The 11,929-nt window shown below is 35.7% G+C and overlaps 1 pseudogene; it reads right to left on the bottom strand.

Annotated features, from left to right (window-relative positions):
- Positions 1–7,729: 7,729 nt before the first annotated feature.
- LOC111216031 lies at positions 7,730–10,977 on the bottom strand (annotated as a pseudogene).
- Positions 10,978–11,929: the final 952 nt, after the last annotated feature.

The following is an 11,929-nucleotide window of genomic DNA, read 5'->3' as shown; positions in this document are numbered from 1 at the left end:
TTGCTTCATCTACCTGAGTCGACACTGCTTCTTTATAAGGAAACACATCCTCCTTAAGCACTACATCCCTAGAGACAAGGAACTCATTTGTCTCAACATCATACACTCGCTATCCATCTTGCCAAATGGATAACCACAAAGATACATTTTCTGCTTCTAGGACCAAACTTATCTCTGCTTCTGTCCTTCCTATGGACATAGCACAACGAACCAAACACCCTTAACGTGTTATACAGTGGCTTCTTACCGAACAAGACTTCATACGGCGACTTTCCTTGAAGATTCTTTGATGGAGTCATATTAGTGACATGAGTTGCCGATGAGATTGGCTCGCCCCAAAACTTGACAAATAGCTGAGCTTGAAACAGCATTGCTCTTGCCACATTCAATATATAACGGTGCTTCAATTCTACTCTACCATTTTGTTGTGGTGTATAGACGCACGTTGTTTGATGTATGATCTCATTATCCGAAAATAATGTACTCAAACTCTTGAACTCCAAACCATTGTCACTACGCACCATCTGGACACTCTTACCAAATTGTTTCTCAGTATACTTACAGAACCTCTCTACCACCTTTCGGACTTCAGATTTTGCGACTAGCAAGTAGGTCCATACAGCCCTAGAGTAGTCATCTACTATCGCTAAAAAATAAACTGCACCAGATGATGAAAGCACTCGATAAGGACCCCATACATCTACATGTATCAACTCAAAACACTTTGTAGTTTTATTGCAACTTTCAAAAAACACATCTCTAGTTTGTTTAGCTCGAAAACAAATGTCACAAAGACTGGAGCAAACATTATTTCTAACACCAGAAACCATAAGAAAAACTGAAAAAGCCGGGTGTCCAAGTCTTTGATGCCACAACACCTGATCAACTTTGCACTGAGTCTTGTTGCCTTTCGCCATTGAGACATCCTTGAAGTAGTACACCCTATCACGCTCCTCATCCGCTCCAATCAAAATCTTCGAAGAATGGTCCTGCAACAAACATATAGCATCTGTGAATAAAGCAAAACAATTCATATGCTTTAATAACTTAGACACCAATATCAACGTGCAGTCCAGTTTTGGCACATAAAGCACGTCCTTGAGTGATATAGTTTCACTAAACACAAGATCACCCATGCTTGTTGAAGTTGTGATTCCTCCATCCACAAAGCCCACAAGACAAGGTGACATGTCTCGTATGTTCACCAGCTGAGAAAGTTTCCCAGTCATGTGATGTGACGCACATGTGTCTATAATAACATCACCAAGTATGTTACCTGAAAGCTTATCATTACCACCATTCAACTTCCCCTCTTGTATGATTTGCGTTATCTTACTCCATTGCTCAGGAGTCAGATCGTTTGAATTGGAGCCATATGAACTTGTTGCTGTTGCGACATGAGCGGTTCCACGCCCACCGCCTATGCCATAGCCTCGACCGATGCATCTGTTCCCACCGCGTCCATCACCACGTCCTCTTTGTTTATCAGTTATCCACTCTGGATAACCCACAAGTTTCCAACAAGAACTCTTCTCATGGCCTGGTTTCCCAGAATGATAACATACTCTATCTCTTGACTTGCTCCCTTCACTTTGCGCACTACCAAAGTTGGTTTCACGACTCTCACTTGGTTGAGATTCTTTTCTAGCAGTAAAGCCAATTGCCTCCTGGCTCGTCTCTCGTGCTTTAGACGATTTGAGTCTGGCTTCCTCCCTGATAACTTTTGCATACGTTTTACCAAAGTCAGGTAAGTCATCTGCTTCTATGATAGCTGTCACAACATTCCCAAACCTTGAATCATCCAGTCCCATAATGAACTGATGAACTCTTTCATCCTCGCGCTCCTTTTCATATGCTTAGCAGCATAGCACATACAAGCAGGCGGTGGTCTGTATGTCTGCAACTCCTCCCACATAACCGCCATGCGTCCATAGTAATCAAATCTCTTCTTGAGATTCTCCCATAATTTGTGAGCATCTGTAATGAATGTTACCGTAGACCTCAGTCTTGGTTCGATTGACGTCCGTATCCATCCCACAATCATGGAGTTAACACTCAACCATGCCTCCATGTCCTTGTGGTTCTCGTCTGGTTTCGGTAAACTCCCATCAACAAAACCTATCTTCTTCTTTGACCTCAGCGCATTCACCACCTCCGTCGCCCACTCGTTGTAATTGTCTCCTTTGAGCTGCACAGATGTGATCATGGCGCCCGGGTTGTCTGAAGAAAACAGAGAGTATGGAGACATCACGACAGTGTTGTTTGGCTTAGCCACCACCTGTTTATCGTCGTCGCTCATGATGATGAAAAGAACTTGGAAAACTACGTTGGTTTCTAATCAGATCTTAGCTCTGATACCATGTGAATAACTAAACAACCTGTCCATTATTGATGTGGAAGATAGGTTTATATACAAGCCTAACATACGTGACTAGACCTTTAACTATAGGATTTTGTGTTTATCTATACAAATCTCATGTATATCTCTAATATATATCATCATTATCCAATAGTTTTCCACTGGGTGCAACATACGATATAAAAAAGACTACAAAATGAGAAATGGTGCCACAAACGATCTAAAGAAGAGGAGTAGATCGACATAGGTCTGGGGCTGGAAACGGAATTGATGGAGGTGATAGACCATGTATTTTACCTATTAGTAGCCATGGTATATAGGTGTTTTAATGTATATTTACTACGATATAGAGTCTATTTAGAGTAATTACAGGTTCAAGTACTTACTTGAGGAAAATGATGTATTGGAGAAATTTGGAGACTATTTCAGAGCTTTGCTGGAAACAGAGGAGGAGTCGATTATTATATCAGAATATCGACCGACGATTACCAAGCACAATCGATCGATGGAAAGCTCGTAGAATCGATCGACGGCGAAGCCACCCGCGAGTTAATGACAAAATTAGAAGATTGCAAGTTTCACAAAAGTTCCAATAATTACATTTTTAAGTTCCTTGCTGCATGTTAGGCTATATTATTAGGGTTTTGTATCATTTTAGAGGCAGACTTGCCTAGAGACCTCTTAGACCTAGTTTGGAGAGAAGAAAAAAACCACCATTGGAGGGAGAGAGAGAGCTTAGGATTGGAGAGATAGATCTGAACTGCAAAACAGAGAAGATCTTGAACTCCTTTGCTTTCATTTTCTTTATTGTTTTCTCTTGCTATTCATTTATTTAAGTATTATTCTGACCACCATAACTATGTTTCTTATGAATATGTCTGAGTAGTCTTACTGTTAGATTTAGATTTCTCATAAGGTTGATATATGTATTGCTAACTTAAACTGTTGCTAGGGTGTTTAAAATTTAGTTCTTCATCTAGTTGTTCTTAAAGCTAAGTTTAGGATTGATCACCATTTAACTTAGATCTTCGGATTAATTGAGAACAAGTCATTGCTTGACTCAATACCTGAACTAAACTAGTATGATCTAACTGACTAGATACACACGAGAATTGGTCTAGTAAGTTAGATAACACTAATCAAATCCGCTCGTAAAGCTTTCTGAAAGAAGCATCGATCGACGCGATGACCGTTGAGTCAATCGATATTTTGAAAGGTGTATCGATCGATATTCTTTACGAATCATCGATCGACATCTTCTCGTGATTAACATACGAAAGTTGAAATCTGAGATCTAGATTAGATAATCTAATTGATTTTACCTAAGTTTGAGTTTGAAAATAATTAATATCAATAAACCCCTAAAAACCCGAAAAGTTGTTTACTTATCACACCTGAGAATATACCTGAATCCAACTATTTCCCCAACTTTTAACAACCTCAAATCAAACCAACCGAGCAAGTGCCTTGCTCACCATTTCATTTACTGCTTAAAACCTATTAATCTAGCTTTGTTTCAAAGACTATAAATCTACTGTGTAATCCTTGAGTCTCTGTGGATTCGATCCCTAAGTACTACATCTGAACCTCTTATTTGAGAGAGTAATTCACTGCTTAGGATAATTTGAATGATATCAGGAGGTTAGAAATTCAGAATGGGTATTGATGAATGCAAAGGAGATGAGAGCAATGGGTTTCTACGGAGGATTTGAGTTCTCCATCGAATTGGGTGATTAGAAAACAAAATCTGTCTTATGAAACAAGAAAAAGAAGAAGATTCGATCCTAGTTAATGGGCCACCCGCACCAGCCTTTCTAGAAAACGGAATAGCCCTCAACCATAGCAATGTGGAAAAGGCTTAAAGAAAATAATTTTGCTACCTATGTCACCAACGTGCACTTATCTTTTCAGTCACACATCCGTTTAGTACTCTATGGTTAAAGCCAGTTTAAGATAGAGTAGTGGAAGGATTGGTGACCTATCAGAAAGTAATTCCCGATATCGTGCGAGTGAGGCTAGAGCACGAGGAAATGTCATCTAATGATTGTCGGATCAGTAAACCATGATTTCGAGCCTTGGAAATATTAACGCACTGCCCGTCGGACGGGATGGGGCCCACAGGCCAAGTGAGCAGGTGTGGATGGCCCATTACCCGTGGGTGGTCGGGACATTACACTTGTAGTATTAGAGCCGTACCCAAACGAGTGTGGAGTCATTGAGGGCTCACACTTACATGGGTAACAATCTTGGAGCGCAACAAGGGTGTTGCATTCTTTGAGAGGGAGTGAATTGTAACATCCCGGTTTGTGGTATATGAAAAGACTTAAAAGAATTGATTTCGCTATCTATATCACAAAACTGCACTTACCTTTTTTTGTCACACATCCGTTAGAACTCCAAAGTTAACGTAATAGTTCAACCCTAAAAAATCAAGTGATCCTTTGACTAATTTTGATTCTTGGGGTGTGAATTTTGGCAATCTATTTCCCACCAAAAACCTTCATATATATAGAACAAAAATTATGAATTAAATACTGCAAGTATATTTGTCAAATTTCAAGGATTTATAACCAAAGCTTTATATATGAATATATATATGTTTGCTCGTGTATATTCATGAGATGTGAGAGTCAAATAATTGACGTATATATATAAATATACCATCCAACGAAGAACTTAAAAGCTCGCTTTGCAGCAACCGTGTCGTGAATGCTATTTTCGTTTAATGGGGTGAACCATCTCCCGATCAAGGTCGTTCCTATCTTACCACCTTGTAGTTTCTGCAAACATTGATATTTTTGGATTATAAGATACATATACCACATACAAATAATTTTGGAAGCAAACATTTATGACATATTTGGTAAGTATATGAACCTGATATCTTTTTCTGTATAATGCTACAGCTATTGCATGAGCTAGAAGTTGGTTATGTCCAACTATATAAGGTTCGATTCCAGAATCTCCTCCAAATTCACAGCCAGTGCACCGTCCAGGCGGATACGATCCATCTCCATAACCTTTGCTTGCAAGAGAGTAAGGTTGGTTTAAAGTGATCCAAAATTTGACTCCGTCTCCAAACCTCTGGAATAGAAGCTCAGCATATTTTTTGTAGTCCTCCCTGTCCATGTATCATACATATTCGATATCATACATCCAAAAGTTGATTCATTACGAATAAACAAATAACCATGTTGAGTTTTACGCCATCATATATTCATATTCCCCTTGTTTAAATATGTAATGTCAAATACGTATAGCTTCACACACTATAAATACCGTCACATGTCTGAATGAGAATATATATGCTAATAACTGCTCATTCATTAATTCATATGCAATTTATTAATTTTATCTGACGGTTATATAATTAAATTAGGTATATTAGGCAATTTGGTTTATAATAAACTTTAAAAGTTTGTAAATTTAAGGGTTTCCCTTCGAAACACATTCTCTTTTAGCTTATTAATCTACTTGTTTTAGTAGCAACCAAGCAAATTAAGACTTGTATCATTTAAACGAATTCAATATTATATTAGGAAACTAAAACTCTACTTAAAGGATTTGGAGGACATATATGAACCTAGAATTATGATATATAAATAACTTTGACTATTCTATATAAACTTTTAGCACTTATCATTTTTTAACTAGCGATGGGATGATATAACTTAAACAGAAGTTAAACTAAAAAATATTACTAAACCGGTTCTTGATCTATAATATGTAAATGAATATTACAAATATTAATTTCTACGTACATGTTAAAACACCAACTTTGAAATTTAGTATGATTTGAACTGAAAAAAAATCCCAACTTGTACTTTTTAAAATGGAATGCAACACTCAATTTTTTTTTTTGGGGTCTAACACCCAAAACCAATTGATGCAAAACAGTTACATATTCTATAAAGGAGTATGTTTATACCTTTATTTGTTTATATTACTAGCTTCAAAGACCTTTATTTATTTCTGATGATTATATTGGTTATTAAGTCCCATTAATCATTACAACATTAATGGTATCCCTATAGCTATAACAGGTTACAGTGTAAATAGTACCGCTTTCCGGAGTTGGAAACATGTAGTTGACATTATCTATTTATACCTTAGCAATAAACTTAGAAAACCACTTTCCAGATTTTTTCTTTTTCTATCAGCAGGACTCGTGAAGTTAACCCAATGCATACCGAACCGCAGCGTATAACTCCACAAATTCATAATTTTCCATAAAAGAGTTTGCAAGGTATCGTGTTACATTTCACCCATTTGTATACTAAAGTATTTAGCTTAATACTCGAACCTTTACACACAAAAAATATCTCACACATAGACACGCGAATAACTCACTCAATTGCGCATTTGAGACATGAAAGATGGCTATAGTGGACCTGACTTCGTTCATTATCGTTTGTCAATATTTCAGTTGTCAGATTTCCATAATCAGAAAAATCTGATTAAAGCTTCGTGTTTCATATATAAGTTTCTAGGGAGTTTTGGATGATAGACAACACTTGATGGTGTCTTGAAACCACTTGTCTTCGTCCACAAGGAAAATCTTGCCATCTACCGTCTTTTTTGGAGCTTCACCTTTATTTACATATGGTTCCACAAACTACGGCCACCTAAAGCTCTCTTGACCATCTTAGACCACAAAAAGTAGTTTACCTCCTTAAGGGTGATTGGAACAACCATTTGCCTTGAGTTTTCCATTGTTAGATCCAGAAAATAGATAATGAAATAGGTTGAACGCGGAAGAGATGAAGAGAATAGGAGATTATTGCTCTGATACCATGTTAGAATATGAGATTAACTTAATAAAGAATGATGAAAACACTGAAGAACAATGAGGATGGTTGAGAGAATATGGAGAAGGGAGACTGGTAAACTTAATTCTCTTAATTTTTGCAATTGTGGATACAATAGTTAAAAAGCAGGTATGAATTTCGAGGCTAGGCAAAACGATTAGCCTTACAAAAGAAGCAAATATAAAAGTAAATTTCTGCTTTATTGGATACTATTCACTTGCTAGTTTCTTGACTTTAACAACATGAAACCATGAACGTTGGTCGGAGGGATGCAATACATACATTTTCATGACTAACTTTTTGTACATAACAAATTTTGTGTGTTATTTTGGTGTCTTTAATCTAGAATTGCAGAGAACTATACAAACAAAGCAAAATGATTCGACTTTGCCCATTAATTAGGCATTAAGTATAATACATCATTGGTTTTCCACTTTTGTTGTTCAAACAAGCCAGCGTGGTAATAATTAATAACGATATCAAATATTAGAGAACGTTGTAAACATTTGACAAGTAATTGTTGGCCAGAGTATATAGAAACAAGAAGAAGAAAGCCTACACATGTATAATTTTCACGTTATTTATGAATTGACCGAAAACCAAGGCCTGGTTATTACAACTGTATTAGCAACACATACACATCATCGAAGCTTTATTAATTAATTATAATAAAAATAAAACAAACAATACATAGAGTAGAGTAATTATTAGATTCAGTAGGTTGGATGCACATAATTTATTAAAATATATTGATTCTTCTTATTGTTTGATAATGAACTTAGAAAACCATTTTCCAGAAGCTTTTTCTCTTCGATCAGCAGGATTAGTGAAATTGACCCAATTCATACCAAAGCGGAGAGTGTAACCATTTCCGAACTCGTAGTTATCCATCAAAGACCATGCAAAATACCCTGATACGTTGCATCCATCACTGTAATATATTTGAAATAATGTTAACACTTATAATGCTCAAAAGTATGTTAAATAAATTAAGTAAGAATCATTAAAACTCACTCGATAGAACATTTGAGACATGAAAGATGGCTGCAATGATTTTGAATTCGTCCATTATCAGCAAGAGCATCTGGCAGCGTTAAGTTTCCGGTATCAAGATCAGCAACTCCTGAAAATTTAACACAAGATTTTAACAAGAGATATATAACGTTTTCATTGGTTAATCGTATATGTATTGTTATGAAGATATGTAAGTACCATTTTCAGTGATGTAGGTAAGTGGGTTTCCGTAATTGTTTTTGATATAGTTTAGAATCTGACGGATCCCTGGAGGGTAGTAGACGAAGCTAGGCGCCTGCACAAGAAGGGAACAAAAAAAAAAGAATTGAAATTTAAAAAATGCTACGATCTTTAAAAAAAATAATGATTCTAAATCAAAGTTGATGATAACCTGAACACCAATAGGTACTTTGTTGCGATAATCTGTAGGAAAGTAGAGAAAATTATATGAGTTTAACAAACCCACACACACACACATATACATATAAGAAACACAATATTTTTTACATACATCCAAGAGTAACTCTTGCATCGGTTATGACATTAGGTTGTGTGGAACGAGGTGCGGTGGTCGCATATTGAGTAACGTAATAGTTCAACCCTAGAAAATCAAGTGATCCTTTGACTAATTTTGATTCTTGGGGTGTGAATTTGGGCAATCTATTTCCCACCATCTGTCGCATTATCTTTGGATATCTTCCATAGACCAGTGGATCCAAAAACCTTCATATATATAGAACAAAAATTATGAATTAAATACTGCAAGTATATTTTTCAAATTTCAAGGATTTATAACCAAATCTTTATATAAAAATATATATGTTTGCTCGTGTATATTCATGAGATGTGAGAGTCAAATAATTGATGTATATATATAAATATACCATCCGACGAAGAAATCAAATGCTCGCTTTGCAGCAGCCGTGTCGCGAATGCTATTTTCGTTTAATGGGGTGAACCATCTCCCGATCAAGGTCGTTCCTATCTTACCACCTTGTAATTTCTGCATGCATTGATATTTTTGGATTATAAGATACATATACCACATACAAATAATTTTGGAAGCAAAAATTTATGACATATTTGGTAAGTATATGAACCTGATATCTTTTTCTGTATAATTCTACAACTTTTGCATGAGCTAGAAGTTGGTTATGTCCAACTATATAAGGTTCGGTTCCAGAATCTCCTCCAAATTCACAGCCAGTGCACCGACCAGGCGGATACGATCCATCTCCATAACCTTTGCTTGCAAGAGAGTAAGGTTGGTTTAAAGTGATCCAAAATTTGACTCTGTCTCCAAACCTCTGGAATAGAAGCTCGGCATAGTTTTTGTAGTCCTCCCTGTCCATGTATCATACATATTCGATAAAATATAGATCTGATGTGATGTACATAAATAACATAACCTAACACAAAGAAAAACAGGTGTAATATATAATTTATTTAATGCACTTACACTATACGCCGGCTCAAGAAACCTCCATACTCATCTTCTAGAGTTTGGGGAACATCCCAGTGAAAGATTGTTACGTACGGTTCTATGCCTTTATTAATTCACACATTTATTCATAAGACAATTAGAATTTGCTCATATATGTATTGCGAAGAATACAAATTTTTATAACATTTTTACCATTTGCTTTTAACTCATTGATGAGGTTATTGTAGTATTTGATCCCGTTTTCGTCAATCCCTCCTATCAATCTTCCCTCTAAAGGTAAGCATATACACAATCATCACATTAGTTAAAAAATATAATAATAATATAATAGCAATAATATCAATACTAACATTAATAAAATTATGTTCTTATCATATGCACTTACTTGGTAAGACCCTAGATCATGCTATTGAGAGCCGGTAGGCTTGAGCCTTCATTCTTTTCAGTAATTTGACATCCTCCTGTTAATCATATGAGAGTTCAAGAGTTAAATTACATTTCTGAAATGGAAAAACTACATGTATACACACATTCATCAATAATAGCTTCTCACCTTGTAAAGATCATACGAATCACAAGCAAGGTCTCCAGAACTGTGATCTGGAACTTTCTCTGTACATATACAGCAAACCGAAATTTGAGCATGAACTGGACATCTATGAGTGAAATCGTCCCATCCGTTGTTTGTACACTTAATTGCCCATACATGCTATTTAATTATACGGAGAATTTTTTTTTGAATGATTTTTATTACCTGGATATCTGTGAGTGTAATAATCCCATCCGTTAAGTGCTCTATGTGCTGCACCTTCAATCTGGTAAAAATATATATATATATAAATCATGCCGGCCGGGTTTTATATAGATAAAAGTAATCTTAATAGATCGCTATATATATCTTTTAAAATGGTCAGTAACAAAGAGATATGTACCTGGTAGGCGGAAGTAGCTGCACCAAAAGTGAAGTTCTTTGGAAAACTAGTTCGGTTGAATGTAAGGGGATTGTCGCAGTTGAATGGTTCTTTAGCCTTACAGGCCGGGGTGGCAACATTTTGGCTACTTGAAACCGCAAAGAGAATGACAAGAATGGCCAAAGAGAAGTGAGCTTTTGGAATTTCCATGGTTGAGAGCATTGTTATGGGTTGCTTTCTTTAGTTCTTAGTTGTTTTTATTTGTTTTTTGTTTATGGGTAATTTGATGATGATGACTAAATAGTGAACTTGGAAAGGTTTATATAGAAAAATTTGCGTGCATGAGAATTTGCATGGGGTCTGAAGTAAACTCGTTACGTACGAATATTTGCAATGATTTTAATCCTCCATGTTCTCCACCTCACGACTTGCTGTCTCTTTTTGAAGTAAAATTCACATAATATTAACGTAACAAATTTTCCAGATTTTATATACTGTTATCTAAGCAAGGATTGAGTTGTTAATACAAAGAAAGTTGATTCATTACGAATAAACAAATAACCATGTTGAGTTTTACGGCATCATATTCCTCTTGCTTAAATATGTAATGTCAAATACGTATATAGCTTCACACACTATAAATACCCTCACATGTCTGAATGAGAATATATATGCTAATAAATGCTCATTCATTAATTCATATGCAATTTATTAATTTCATCTGACGGTTATATAATTAAATTAGGCCTATTAGACAATCCTTAAAACCCAATCGATCAACTGAACAATTACTTGTTCACCACTGTTTATTTACTTGTTTAAAACTATTCAATCTAGCTTAACTAGATAACTAGATAGATCTATTGCGTGCCTTAGCTCCCCGTGAATTTGATCCCTAAATACTACAATTGAATCTCTTATTTGAGAGAGTACAAATCACATGTAGGATAATTTGAGTGATATCACTTTGAAAGTAACATATTCCGCGAATCGTTGATGTTTGCCACCTAAATCTTACTTTGGAAAAAAAACTACTCGGAACTTCCACGAAACAATCCCACGGAAACGAGATAAATTTCTGATTAAACATTGGTCGCGATAAATTAACCTCGTCAAGGCTCTTGTACAGCCGAACTCGACAACCTTCATAAAATTATGCTCGACAACATTTCACGAAACAGCCTTCGTAAAATTAAACTCAGCGACATTATACGAAACATATTTTGTTGAATTAACTCGATAACATTTTGCGAAACAACTTTCGTAATATTAAAACTCAACGACATTTTACGAAACAGCTTTTGTAGAATTAAACTCGATGACATTTCACGAAATAACCTTCGTAAAATTAAACTCGTCAATATTTTACGAAATAGCTTTTGTAAAGTCAAAA

This window comes from Brassica napus, unplaced genomic scaffold, assembly GCF_020379485.1.
Source record: "Brassica napus cultivar Da-Ae unplaced genomic scaffold, Da-Ae ScsIHWf_738;HRSCAF=1070, whole genome shotgun sequence".
In the NCBI taxonomy this organism is placed as follows: domain Eukaryota; kingdom Viridiplantae; phylum Streptophyta; class Magnoliopsida; order Brassicales; family Brassicaceae; genus Brassica; species Brassica napus.
The sequence above is the reverse complement of the archived record's forward strand: the minus strand, read 5'-3'. Positions and strand labels throughout refer to the sequence as shown.